This window comes from Hylobates moloch, unplaced genomic scaffold (assembly GCF_009828535.3).
Source record: "Hylobates moloch isolate HMO894 unplaced genomic scaffold, HMol_V3 SCAFFOLD_1, whole genome shotgun sequence".
Lineage (NCBI taxonomy): Eukaryota > Metazoa > Chordata > Mammalia > Primates > Hylobatidae > Hylobates > Hylobates moloch.
Genome location: NW_026652276.1, coordinates 183,162,606 through 183,175,340, shown reverse-complemented (window position 1 = coordinate 183,175,340; position 12,735 = coordinate 183,162,606). Strand labels below are relative to the sequence as shown.

Genomic DNA, 12,735 nt, shown 5'->3' with positions numbered 1-12,735 from the left:
CTATAGAAATTTGATACAGTTCAAACTAACATTTAGTATGCTCTCTTGTCAGGACCATTCATATACTCCTCTTTCTCTCCCACCTTCTGCCCTAGATCAAGAACAACCCCATTCACTCCTAATCAAATGACCAACCTAGCCTTTGGCCTTAATAGGAAGTAAAAGCGTCTCTTCCGGCATTGTATCAGTGGTATGTGCCGCACCTACCACACCTGCAGCATAGTCTTAGGATGAGGAAGAAGTTTGTGGGTAGCTCAGGTGGGTAGAAAGGAGATAGAGAGAGCCACACGTAAAGAACAGTTGCATCTGATGTCACCTGTTCTTGGCTGAACCTGAATTTTATCAAGACCATAAAGTCCTCCGAGCCCTACCTGGCTCACAACATATTTTCAATCCAGTTGCTTTTTTTTTTTTTATCACTAAGTCCACAGAAATTTTTACAATCCTTGTCAGGTGGTAAATATTCTATTAAACCGTGTTTGTACGGAAATAACCTGATTTGGATATAGAAGAAACAGAATTGAATTAGTTGAGCAACAGGTTTGCTTGGTTCTCATGGTTACATTGCACAACCTGGGCAAGGCATCCCATGACATAAAAGATTGTTATAATTAAACCCGGAAATCCGGCCAGACCTCCCAGGTACTTACAAAAGCAGTTCAGCCTCCACAACATAGCAATGATTTCTCTGATTTCATGACACATGGCCTCTTGGATCCTGTGACCATTTCTCAACTGGAGAATGTATTAAACAAATCAGCACTTGCTTTTTGATAGTTTCATAAAGAAAATTTATTAGTTTTTTTAAAATAAAAACAGAATCCAAAATCATAGCTTAAAATGAATGCATGCACACAAAGTTGAGAACATAGAAATGATGCAACAAGTAACAGTACCATTTGTATTTTGTTTGAAAGAATAGCATATTTTAATTATTACATATAAAAAATTTCACATTCCTAATAAAGAGGGTAAAAGTGAAACATTCAAGACCTCCTTTTATCCTTTTTTGTCTTTTTGAGACAGGGTCTCTTGCTCTGTCGCACAGGCTGGAGTGCAGTGGCATGATCACAGCTCACTGCAGCCTCAACCTCCCAGGCTCGAGCAATCCTTCCACCTCAGCCTCCCAAGTAGCTGGAACTACATGCAGGTGCCACCACACCTGGCTAATTTTTTTATTTTTTTGAGACAGAGTTTCATTCTTGTTGCCTAGGCTGGAATGCAATGGCGTGGTCTCAGCTTACTGCAACTTCTGCCTCCTGAGTTCAAGCCATTCTCCTGCCTATGCCTCCCAAGTAGCTGGGATTACAGGCACCCGCCACCATGCCCAACTAATTTTTTTGTATTTTTAGTAAAGACGGGGTTTCACCATGTTGGCCAGGCTAGTCTCGAACTCCTGACCTCAGGTGATCTGCCTGCCTTGGCCTCCCAAAGTGCCGGGATTACAGGCGTGAGCCACCGTGCCCTGCCAGTGAAACCCTTTCTCTACTAAAAATACAAAAATTAGATGGGTGTGGTGGCTCACGTCCATAGTCCCAGCTACTCGGGAGGCTGAGGCAGGAGAACCCCTGGAACCAGAATCTCAGAGTGAGCCGAGATCATGCCGCTGCACTCCAGCCTGGGAGACAGTGAAACTCCATCTCAAAAAAAAAAAAAAAAAAAAAAAAGAAAAGAAAAGAAAAGGAGAAGAGTCAGGAAAATAGCACATTTTAAAATGAGTCTAATAGTGTTATGTAGAAATAATATAAAATTTACTAATTATGAGGTTATCCTTCCTTGGTTCTCAGTATTGGTTAGGGCTTAGTTATAGCAATGTTTCTGCTTTGACTTTTCACGTTTAAAAATGTACACATTTTACAGAAATATAAGAAAAATAAATGCTTGTAGATACGGTACAGATTAATTGGAGGAAAAGCAACCAGAATCTTCAAAGGACATATAATCAGACCTATAAGAACAAATTTTTTTTATTTTTATTTTATTTTTATTTATTTTTTGAGATGAAGTCTCGCTCTGTCGCCCAGGCTGGAGTGCAGTGGCGCAATCTCGGCTCACTGCAAGCTCCGCCTCCCGGGTTCACGCCATTCTCCTGCCTCAGCCTCTCCGAGTAGCTGGGACTACAGGCGCTTGCCACCACGCCCGGCTAATTTTTTGTATTTTTAGTAGAGACAGGGTTTCACCGTGGTCTCGATCTCCTGACCTCGTGATCCGCCCGCCTCGGCCTCCCAAAGTGCTGGGATTACAAGCGTGAGCCACCGCGCCCGGCCAGAACAAATTTTAAAAACTGAGCTTACTGCTCTACTCTGCATTTCAGAACTGTTAGCATGAACTGTGATAAAACAGAAAACTTTTCAGATGAAGCCATGCAAATATTTATAGAATCAAAGATAATTTGGACTATAGTATCTAATAGTAATAATAGATATTGTTGGCTTCATGAATATAATCTGCTGAACACTTTGTTACTTTTTTTTTTTTTTTGAGACGGAGTCTCGCTCTGTTGCCCAGTCTGTTAGTGCAGTGGCGCCATCTTGGCTCACTGCAAGCTCCGCCTCCCGGTTTCACGCCATTCTCCTGCCTCAGCCTCCCAAGTAGCTGGGACTACAGGTGCCTGCCACCACGCACGGCTAATTTTTTTTTATTTTTAGTACAGACGGGTTTTCACCGTGTTAGCCAGGATGGTCTCAATGTCCTGACCTCTTGATCCGCCTGTCTCGGTCTCCCAAAGTGCTGGGATTACAGGCGTGAGCCACCGCACCCAACCTTGTTTTTCTTTTTGACGGAGTCTCACTCTGTCGCCCAGCCTGGAGTGCAGTGGTGCAATCTTGGCTCACTGCAACCTCCACCTCCAGGATTCAAGCTATTCTCCTGCCTCAGCCTCCCGAGTAGCTCAGACTACAGGCACATGCCACCACGTCTGGCTAATTTTTTGTATTTTTTTTTAGTAGAGACGGGGTTTCACCGTGTTGGTCAGGATGGTTTCAAACTCCTGACCTCAGCTGATCCACGCGCCTTGCTTGGCCTCCCAAAGTGCTGGGATTACAGGCGTGAGCCATCGCTCCTGGCCCTGTGATTTCTTACAACAGTGTTTTGTAGTTCTCCTTGTAGAGATCTTTCATCTCCTTGGACGTATTCCCAGGTATTTTATTCTTTTGTGGATATTGTAAATGGGATTGTATTCTTGAGTTGGCTCTAATTTTTAACATAATTGTTGTGTAGAAATGCTATTGATTTTTGTTCATTTAATCTTGTATCCTGAAACTTTACTAAAGCCATTTTCCAGTTCCAGAAGTCTTTTAGCGGAGTCTTTTAGCAGAGTCTTTAGAGTTTTCTAGGTATAGAATCATATCATCTGCAAAGACAGTTAGACTTTTTCTTTTCCTATCTGAATGTCTTTCTTTCTTTCTCTTGCCTGACTGCTCTGGCTAGTATTTCCAGTACTATGTTGAATAGGAGTAGTGAGAGTGGGGATTCTTGGTGAGAGTGGGTATCCTTGTCTTGTTCTCAAGGGGAATGCTTCCAGTTATTGCCTGTTCAGCATGACGTTGGCTGTGGGTTTCTCAGAGATGGCTCATTACTTTAATGTATGTTCCTTTGATGTCTCTAGCCCGTTGAGGGTTTTTTATCGTGAAACGATGTTAGATTTTATCAAAAGTTTTTTCCATGTATAATGAGATGATTATACGGTTTTTGTTTTCAATTCTGTTTATGTGATGAATCACATTTATTGATCTGCATATATTGAGCTAACATTGCATCACAGGAATGAAGCCTACTTGATCATGGTGAATTAACTTTTTGATGTGCTATTGGATTTGGTTTGCTCGTATTTTGTTGAGGGTTTTTGCATCTGTATTCATTAGGAATACTGGCCTGTCGTCTTTTTTCCTTGCGTCTTTACCAGGTTTTGATATCAGGGTGGTGCTGGCTTCACAGAATGTATTAGGAGGGAGTCCCTCCTCCTCAATTTTTTGGAATAGTTTCAGTAGAACTGATACCAGCCCTTCTTTGTACGTCTGGAGAATTCAGCTGTGAATCCATCTGGTCTTGGGCTTTTTTGATTGGTAGATTTTTTTTATTACTGTTTCAATACTGGAATTCAATATTGGTCTGTTTGGGGTTTCAATTTCTTCCTGATTCAATCTTGGGAGGTTGTGCGTTTCCAAGAATTTATCCATTTCTTCTAGGTTTTCTAGTTTATGTGTATAGAGATGTGCGTAGGAGTCTCCTTGTGTTTTCTTGTTTATTTTCTACCCTGTAGTGTAAAGACATTGTTGAAAAAATGTTCAAAAGGCCTGCAGATACCAAAAAAAGAGGAAGCATTTATGTTTATAGGTTAGCACAGAACGTCAAGCTGTTGGAGAAACTGGACAGTGGTGCAAATGTGAAACATCTTAATAGAAGAGTATGGTGTCAGAATGACCACCATATATGACCTGAAACAATAGAAAGATAAACAGTTGGAGTTGTATGCTAAAAATAATGAATAAAAATTGGTAAAAACAGAAAAACACTGCATAAAACTAAAAATAATGATCTTGATCATGTATTGAAAAATTGGATCAGTCAGCGATGCAGTGAACCCTTGCCACTTAATGTCATGCTGATAATGAAATGAGTAAAGACTTAACATGATGAACTGGAAATTGAAAGGAACTGTGAATATTCAATATATCTGGCTGCATACATTTAAGAAAAGACGGGCCGGGCGTGGTGGCTCACGCCTGTAATCCCAGCACTTTGGGAGGCCGAGGCGGGTGGATCACGAGGTCAGGAGATCGAGACCACGGTGAAACCCCGTCTCTACTAAAAATACAAAAAATTAGCTGGGCGCGGTGGTGGGCGCCTGTAGTCCCAGCTACCCGGGAGGCTGAAGCAGGAGAATGGTGTGAACCCAGGAGGCAGACCTTGCAGTGAGCCAAGATCGCGCCAGTGCACTCCAGCCTGGGCGACAGCGAGACTCCGTCTCAAAAAAATAAATAAATAAATAAAAAAAGAAAAGACACAACATTAATTTTTTTACAATTTGAGGTGATAAAGCATCTGCTGATCATGAAGCAGCAATGATTGAAGAGTGTGCCCAAGTTATCGCTGATGAAAATCTAACACCAGAACAAGTCTATAATGCTTATAAAACATCACTGTTTTGTGTGACTGCCCCAGGAAGACACTGACTACAGCTGATGAGAAAGCCCCTATAGGAATTAAGGATGCCAAGGACAGAATAACTGTGCTGGGATATGCTAATGCAGCACGCACACACATTGTAAACTTGCTGTGACAGGCAAAAGCTTATGTCTTCACTATTTTAAAGGAGTGGATTTCTTACCAGACCATTATTATGCTAACGAAAGTGCACAGATCACCAGGGATATATTTTCTGATTGGTGTTCCAGATGTTTTGTACCAGAAGTTCATGCTCACTGCAGGGAAGCTAAACTGGATGATGACTGCAAGATTTTGTTACACATGATGACTGTTCTATTCACCCTCCTGCTGAAATTCTCATCAAAAATGTTTATGCTGTCTACTTTCCCAAAAATGTGACTTTATTAATTCAACCATGTGGCCAGGGTATCCTTAGATCAATGAAGAGTAAATATAAAAACACTTTCCTGAACAGCATGCTAGCAGCAGTGACAAGAGGTGTGGGTGTGGAAGGTTTGCAAAAGGAGTTTAGCATGAAAGATGCCATACATGCTGTTGCCAATGCTTGGAAGACAGTGACTAAAGATACAGTTTTGCATGCCTGCAACCTCTAACCTGTGACTATGTGCGGTGATGATGATGATGAACAAAGTGGTGACTTTGAAGGATTTCATATGTCAAGTGAGGAAAACATGAATGTCTGACCTCCTTATATATGCAAAATAATATACCTTCAGAATGCATCAGTAAGCTGGAAGAAGTAGATATCAAAGAAGCTTTTAACATTGATAATGAGCCTCCAGTTTTTCATTCATTGACCAATGGTGAAATAGCTGAAATGGTTCTGGATCAAGATGATCACGATAATAGTGATGATGAAGATGATGTCATTAACACCAAAGAAAAGGTGCCTATAGAAGACATGGTTAAAATGTGTGATGGATTATTGAAGGACTACATCAGTGTACATTCATAATTGAACAAGAAATCATGTCAGTTTATAAAATGAAAGAGAAAATTCTAAGACAAAAAACCATTGTTAATGAGACAGATAACTCTGGAGGAAATTTTCTAAAAAGCCATTTTGCAGATTGCCTCCCCATCCCTAGAGCACCCACCTCCTGGTCCTTCAAGTGCTTCTGATGTTTCTTCTCACCTAAAAATAAATAAAATAAAATAAAATACCTGTACAGTGACTTTTTGTTTTGTTTTGTTTTTTGTTTTCTTGAGACAGTCTCGCTCTGTCACCCAGACTAGAGTGCAATGGTACGATCTTGGTTCACTGCAGCCTCCACCTCCTGAGTTCAAGTGATTCCCCTGCCTCGGCCTCCTGAGTAGCTGGGAATACAGTTGCGCACCACCACATCCTGCTAATTTTTGTATTTTTAATAGAGACGGTTTCACCATGTTGGCCAGGATGGTCTTGATTTCCTGACCTCGTGATCTGCTCACCTCGGCCTCCCAAAGTGCTGGGATTACAGGCACAAGCCACTGTGCCCGGCATACAGTGACCTTTTAATCAAAACACAGCATCATAGGTGGAGACGGCAAGCCTGTTGTTGTTTGTAGTTGCTGTTGTTTAGCAGCCAGTACAGGTATTCTGGTGATGCAACTGTGCTGCTTTGTTATCCTGAACACATTATTTTTCACTGTATTAATGGTAAGTCATTTTTTTTTACTGTTAAGTATTTATATTTGGATAAGTATAAGAAAATGATGGCTTTTTGGTAGCATATAAATTCAGAGTCAGGAACAATGGTGATGCCAAACAACCACATATTTCCACATGAGTGGCTGAGATGGTGACACATTTGCTTTTGCATGGTTTAATGTATACAAACTTTGTTCATGCACAAAACTATTTAAAATATTGTGTAAAATTGCCTTCAGGCTATATACATATATATATACACACACAAATATGGTGTTTATGAAACATAAATTAATTTTGTGTTTAGACTTGGGTCCATCCCCAAAATATCCCAATTACGTATATGCAAATATTCAAAAATCTGAAAAAAATCAAAATCTGAAACACTTCTGGTCCTAAGCATTTTGCATAAGGGATATTCAACATGTAAAATCTATTTAAAATGTTGGGAGGCCGAGGTGGGCAGATCACCTGAGGTCAGGAGTTCAAGACCAGCCTGGCCAACATAGTGAAACCCCGTCTCTACTAAAAATACAAAAATTAACAGGGCGTGGTGATGGGCGCCTGTAATCCCAGCTACTTGGGAGGCTGAGGCAGGAGAATCACTTGAACCTGGGAGGCAGAGGTTGCATTGAGCCGAGGTCACGCCACTGCACTCTAGCCTTGGAGACAGAGTGAGATTCTGTCTCAAAACAAAACAAAACAAAACAAAAAACAAACTATTAAAAATGTCCAGCATAATGCCTCATACTGTCTCTCATAGGAGAGCCTCAATAAAGTTAATGTCATCCTTTTTGCTGATTGTCTTTGGAGAGGCTCCTCATCTATTTCAAAGTAACATCACACAAAATTTACCACAAAAACAAGGGACAGGAGTTGAGAAAATTGTTAGGTTTATGCTTTGAGTTAAATATAGGTCTTGCATTTCAACATTTTATTTTTCATCTTTTATTACCCATTATGATCAAAACTACCTGGCATGTACAAAACTATGGACTATGGAGTTAGATCCATATGGACTACCTGGCATGTATAAAACTATGGACTATAGAGTTAGCTGTCTGGGTTCCCAAAGCCAATGTTCAAAATAAATACATATAAACTTGACCAGAAGCACCTGCTTTTATCAGAAATACAAATGGCTGGTTTAAATAGCCAGATACATTTTATGAGAGTCTGAAACTTTTTCTGAATTTTTTTGGGGGGATGGAGTCTTGCTCTGTCACCAGGCTGGAGTGCAGTGGCGCGATCTCAGCTCACTGCAACCTCCGACCCCCTGGTTTAAGTAATTCTCCTGCCTCAGCCTCCCGAGTAGCTGGGATTACAGGCACTCACCACCACACCCAGCTAATTTTTGTATTTTTAGTAGAGATGGTGTTACACCATGTTGGCCAGGATGGTCTTGATCTCCTGACCTTGTGATCAGCCTTCCTCGGCCTCTCGAAGTGCTGGGAATACAGGCGTGAGCCGCTGTGCCCGGCCTTTTTCTGGATATTTTAAATCCATTGCCTATTATTATTTTAATTGTTTGTATTATTAGCAATATAAAATGTTCTTCCCAAACTAGACTCATGTAGTTTTCTTTTTTTATTTAGACAACAAATATTTATTGAACAACTATAATATGAAAATAATCACAATAAAGATGCACGTGGTTATTTCCCTTTGAAGATCTCATTATGAACAAGCATGCAAAAAAAAGAAAAGATCATTTTGTGACCAATTATTGTGACCAATTATTTTGGAATTAGGATGTGTGTTTAAGGAATAACGTGTGTGAATAATTTTGAGATGAGCAGTTAGGGAAAATGTGACTATAATTCATCCCTATAACTTTACAAACTGCGTTTATTCCTGTTGCATCTTACAATGAATGCTGTGCAGTTCCTTCTGTCTGACAAGCATAAATGGATACTAGCCAAACATGCATTCACTCCAAATACAGCTTGCTAGTTACAGAAATAATTTTGAATAATAATTTAGAAAACACACAAATGAGTACTACACTTCACAAAAAATCTTTCTCAATAGATATCTGAATAAATAGTAAAAAAAAAAATCTGCCCCAAAGTTATTTATGTTTTCAAAATAAAATAATAATGTTTTAAGTGCTAAAACAAAGAGAAAAATTAAAGAAGAGACTTCATGGAACTCTCAAGCTCTCTATTAGAATCTCTGCAGGAAGAATCATTCTACTGAAATGGTAACCTAAGCTATCCCACAAAATTCTCATTTTCACTACCATGTTTTAATTTTCTCCATAAAATTTACCACAGTTGTCATAATACATATGGCAGCTGATACGGTTTGACTGTGCCCCCACCCAAATCTCACCTTGTATTGTAACTCCCACAATTCCAATGTGTTGCAGGAGGAACCCAGTGGGAAGTAATTGAATCATGGGGGCAGGTCTTTCCCATGCTGTTCTCATGATAGTGAATAAGTCTCACAAGATCTAATGGCTTTAAAAATGGGACTTTGCCTGCACAAGTTCTCTCTTTGCCTGCTGCCATCCACGTAAGATGTGACTTGCTCCTCCTTGCCTTCCACCATGATTGTGAGGCATCCCCAGCCATCTGGAACTCTAAGTCCAATAAGTCTCTTTCTTTTGTAAATTGCCCAGTCTTGGGTATGTCTTTATCAGCAGCATGAAAACGGACTAATAAGGTAAGTTGGTACTAGTAGACTGGGGTGCTGCTGAAAAGATACCTGAAAATGTGGAAGCAACTTTGGAACTGGGTAATAGGCAGAGGTTGGAACAGTTTGGAGGGCTCAGAAGAAGACAGGAAAATGTGGGAAAGTTTCAAACTCCCTAGAGACTTGTTGAATGGCTTTGACCAAAATGCTGATAATGATATGGACAATGAAATCCAGGCTGAGGTGGTCTCAGATGGAGGTGAGGAACTTGTTGGGTACTGGAGCAAAGGTGACTTCTGTTATGTTTTGGCAAAGAGACTGGCAGCATTTTGCCCCTGCCCTAGAGATTTGTGGAACTTTGAACTCGAGAGAGATGATTTAGGGTATCTAGCAGAAGAAATTTCTAAGCAGCAAAGCATTCAAGAGGTGACTTGAGTGCTATTAAAGGCGTTTAGTTTTATAAGGGAAGCAGAGCATAAAAGTTGAGAAAATTTGCAGCCTGACAATATGATAGAAAAGAAAATCCTATTTTCTGAGGAGAAAGTCAAGCCAGCTGCAGAAATTTGCATACATAACAAGGAGCCGAATGTTATTCCCCAAAACAATGGGGAAAATGTCTCCAGGGCATGTCAGACATCTTCATGGCAGCCCCTCCCAACACAGCCTCTAGATCTAGGAGGAAAAAGTGGTTTCATAGGCTGGGCCCAGGGTCCCCATGCTGTGCGCAGCCTAGGGACTTTGTGCCCTGTGTCCCAGCTGCTCCAGCCGTGGCTGAAAGGGAGCAATGTAGAGCTCAGGTCATGGCTTCAGAGGGTGCAAGCCCCAAGCCTTGGCAGCTTCCATGTGGTGTTGACCCTACGAGTGCAGAGAATCCAAGAACTGGAGTTTGGGAACCTCCAACTAGATTTCAGAAGATGTATGGAAATGCCTGGATGTCCATGCAGAAGTTTGCTGCAGGGGCAGAGCCCTCATAGAGGACCTCTGCTAGGGCAGTGTGGAAGGGAAATGCAGGGTCGGAGCCCCTGCACAGAGTCCCTACTGTGGCACTGCCTAGAGGAACTGTGAGAAGAAGGCCACTGTCCTCCAGACCCTAGAATGGTAGATCCATTGACAGATTACACCATGGGCCTGGAAAAGCAGCAGATACTCAACACCAGCCCATGAAAGTAACCATGAGAGAGACTGTACCCTGCAAAGCCACAGGGGCAGAGCTTCCCAAGGCCATGGAAACCCATGTCTTGCATTAGCATGACCTGGATGTGAGACATGGAGTCAAAAGGGATCCTTTTGGAGCTTTAAGATGTGACTGCCCCACTGGATTATGGACTTGCATGGGGCCAGTAGCTCCTTTGTTTTGGCCAATTTCTCCCATTTGGAATGGCTGTATTTACCCAATGCCTGTACCTCCATTATATCTAGGAAGTAATTAACTTGCTTTTGATTTTTTTACAGGCTCATAGGCAGAAGGGACTTGTCTTGTCTCAGATGAGACTTTGGACTGTGGACTTTTGAGGTAATGCTGAAATGAGCTAAGACTTTGGAGGACTGTTGGGAGGACATGATTGGTTTTGAAATGTGAGGACATGAGATTTGGGAGGGGCCAGGGGCAGAATGATATGATATGATGTGTCCCCACCCAAATCTCATCTTGAATTGCAACTCCCACAATTCCAATGTGTTGTGTGAGGAACCTTTTGGGAGGTAATTGAATCAATGGGGGCAAGTCTTTCCCATGCTGTTCTTGTGATAGTGAATAAGTCTCATGAGATCTAATGGCTTTGAAAATGGGAGTTTGACTGCTTAAGCTCTCTCTTTGCCTGCCACCATCCACATAAGATATGACTTGCTCCTCCTCACCTTCCGCCATGATTCTGAGGCATCCAAAGCCATGTGGAACTGTAAGTTCAATAAACCTCTTTATTTTGTAAATTGCCCAGTCTTGGGTATGTCTTTCTCAGCAGCATGAAAACAGACTAATACAGCAGCTTATCATAATGATTAAGAGTATTGTGTAGAGCCTCCTGGATCATTTAGATGAACACACTTTGATTTTCAATGTGAGTGAAAGAGGAAGCATTAGAGGGTTCAAGTAGAAAAATGAAGTGATCTGACTTATAAAAGGATCACTGGATGCTCTGTGGAGAATAGATAGTACTGAAGCAAAGACAAGAACAAGAAGACCAAGCAAAAAAATGGTATAATCAAGAGGTGATGATGATTTGGAGCTGGGAGCGGCAGTGGAGGTAGCAGGCAGTGGACTTCACTCTTTAGCATCTGAGACAAAGACAGCAAACAGCCTATAGAGAATGTTCAACCAGCTCCCACAATAAAAGAAGGCCAGATCCCTTTAATAAATCCCTTTCTTAATAAATAGAAGAGGGAGAGAGGAGTGTGGGGGGGACAGGAATAGAAGATGGGAAGGGAGAGGGAATATTTATATGTATATATATAATACATATTATATTTATGTATGTATGTATCTCTCCTCATAATTCTACTCTCTGGATCCTGAATGATACAGGAAGTGAGGAAATAAAAGAAAGATAATCTAATCACTGATTTGCTGGGAGTAGGGAAGTCTAAAGGAGATGGAAGAATTAAGCATGACTGAATTGGATGACTGGATGGATGGTGGTGGCATTCATGACTCAGGTAGTTTTGTTGAAGCTTTTTACTTTTAAAGTGCATATCTTCACCTTGCTATAGGTAAAAATTATCTATAGATTTTATGAAAATTTTAGTTGAATATAGAATTTAATATGTATACATCTCAGAGAGTAATTTAATAGTAAGTATAACCCTTCCTTAGGCCAGGTGGATATGCACGTTATATATAAATACTTAAGGACCATCTAAAGACGAGATATGTTCATGAAAATTCTAGGGCATGTACAGAACAGGCATATATGTCATAACATCAGTAAGTACTGCCTGAATAAATGAAAATAAGAGATCTCAGAAGGTTTGTGAGTCTTAAAAATGTGTTGTATTTAATATATATATGTATTTTTTGTTTACTACATAGGATACTCCAAGAGGCACAGAAATTACTAAGTCTATTACTGTTCACATTACCCCAAAATGACAAAGTCAATCTGCATTTCTTCAGCTTTCATAGAGATCTATTTAACATTATGTTCTTAAACTTTTGCCAAAAGCCTATGTGGAAATGACCATGTGAGGAATGTTTTGGTATTTTTTATAAATTTGCAATTTGATGATAATTGTGTTTGTTCAATGTCCTTAACAAGATCTATGTGATAAATTCTTTTTTTTTTTTTTTTTTTTTTTTTTTAGAT

The 12,735-nt window shown here is 40.5% G+C and overlaps 1 long non-coding RNA gene across 6 annotated transcripts in view; it reads right to left on the bottom strand.

Moving 5' to 3' along the window:
- LOC131380795 (uncharacterized) overlaps window positions 1-12,735 on the bottom strand; it is a 55,804-nt gene that overhangs the window by 4,177 nt on the left and 38,892 nt on the right. For 2 of the 6 annotated variants that reach the window (XR_009209000.1, XR_009209001.1), the window contains 3 exons: window positions 6,267-6,304; window positions 5,880-6,059; window positions 792-4,255 (listed from right to left, as the gene is read on the bottom strand). This is a non-coding gene — a long non-coding RNA (uncharacterized LOC131380795). Of the gene's footprint in view, window positions 1-791; window positions 4,256-5,879; window positions 6,060-6,266; window positions 6,305-12,735 lie in introns of those variants that run through there. The other 4 variants (XR_009209002.1, XR_009209004.1, XR_009209008.1 and 1 more) reach the window with 2 other exon arrangements.